Genomic DNA, 1,886 nt, shown 5'->3' on the forward strand with positions numbered 1-1,886 from the left:
TTAGTGCAGAGAAAGCTAGACCCCAGAGGAGAGAGGACCAAGCAGTCCAGAGAGGGGGTCTAGAAAGCAGATTGAGCATCTCCAGGGAGCTGGAACCGGGGGGGGGGGTGTCAGAGGACAGAGAGCTCAGCCAGGTAGAACCCCAGCTCTTGGAAGAACCAGGACAAAGAACACCAGAACCACAAGTCAGCAACACCATGGCGGCAGCAGGGGATCAGATCCCGCACAGGCTGTGGCCTGGCGCGCTCACGGCAGGATATAGAGGGCTGGGAAGGTAGTTCCAGAATGTTGTGGTGGAGGAAACAGCCTGGAGCCCCCAGAACTTAGAGCCAGAACCCAGAAGTCTTGGGGCAAAGGGTGTTAGAACCTGACCCCAGGCCCAGAGTTGTTAGAATCCAGGGACCTAGAACCACACACAGACCTTGTCTGGCTGAGTTCGAGAAGCCCCCTGCAGAGCACATGGGAAATGTACCCCCACCCCAGTATGGCTGAGGGGTCCAGGTCCCCCTGGAAAGCCAGATGGCAGAGGGGGTGCTGTGGGGTTTTGCTGGAGTTACCTCCTGGTAGGCAGGGCTGGGCAGGGCCCCCGGGGCCACTGACCCCAGGGACTCCGTCAGGACAGGCCTTCCTGGCACTGTGGACAGCTGAGGCTGCAGAGCTTCTGATCGGGAAACCAGACCGCTGTGCTTCTGTGAACTGAGTGAGGCAGTACTGGCCTGCGCGCGCCCAGAGGCAGGCAGGAGGCCCTCCTCATGAGCCCCAGGTCCACACCGCACCAAGAGGAGGCAGAGGCCTGCTGTGCTATTGCTCCCTCAGCCCCAAAGCCTCAGGCACCATTTCAGCCTTCGGGGCAGATGCTCTGGGAGGGGAACCCCTCCCCACTGCATGCAGATGTGCTACCCCGGTGGGGGGGGTGCCCTGGGAAAGAGCCAGGGGAGCCTTTGGAGAGGGATCTACCCAGGGCCCCCTGGCACTAACTTGCCTAAGGGACTAGGCAGGCTTGGGAGCACTCTCAGTCCCTTGGGGGAGTCCTGGCCATCTCCCGAGGCTCCATTTCTGCAAAGTGTTTTGTAACCATTAAAATGCTGTCCAAGTACGTGTGATGTCATTTACATAAAGTACAAGACCAGGCATAACTAATCGATGCGGTTAGAGGTCAGCACAGTGTCTTCCACTTGATCTGGATGCCCATTATTTTGTGAAAATACATTTTGTGAAAACTTATCCTCACAGCTGCACTTTTTCTGTACATATTTATACTTCCCAAAAGTTTTAAAAATGCTAACCAACAAAGCAGTAGCTACCAAGCCCACTCCCATATGGAGCCCTACCCGCAACCACGACGGCGTTTCTAAATGGGGGTACTCTGCTGGCGGAGGGAGACGAGGGGCCAGAGAGCTGTCCTGACCTGCGTTCCTACCTACGGGAAGGCACCGTTTCCACTTAGACGGTACCTTTCGGACCAGGAGGAAATAGCAAAGTTGCCTAAAATGCCTTTATTCCCACTTGCCAAGAGATGGAGAAAATGTCTCCTGACCACCAGAGGCGTTTTCATTTGAGGCATCTGGGAGGCTGAAGGCGCTCGGGGTCGCCCCGCGAGGCAGGGTGCGGGGTCCGCGTAGCCAGGCGCGGGGCGGGGTGCGGAGGGCGCGGAGGGCGCGGAGGGCGCGGAGGGCGCGTCTGCGGGCCGGGGGCGCGGGGGGCGGGGCGCGGGCCGCGGGAGGGGGCGCGGCGCGCGGGGGGCGGGCCGGGTCGCGGAGTCCAGCCCCCCCGCAGGCGGGGCCTCCCGTCGGGCTCCTCCCGCCGCCCACCTGCCCCGCCCCGCCTCCGGCCGCCGAGGGTCCCGCGGCGGCGGCGCTCCGGCCTGTCTCCCGGCACCCGGCTGG

Source organism: Ursus americanus, chromosome 33 (assembly GCF_024610735.1).
Source record: "Ursus americanus isolate L20-20 chromosome 33, mUrsAme1.1.p, whole genome shotgun sequence".
In the NCBI taxonomy this organism is placed as follows: Eukaryota; Metazoa; Chordata; class Mammalia; order Carnivora; family Ursidae; genus Ursus; species Ursus americanus.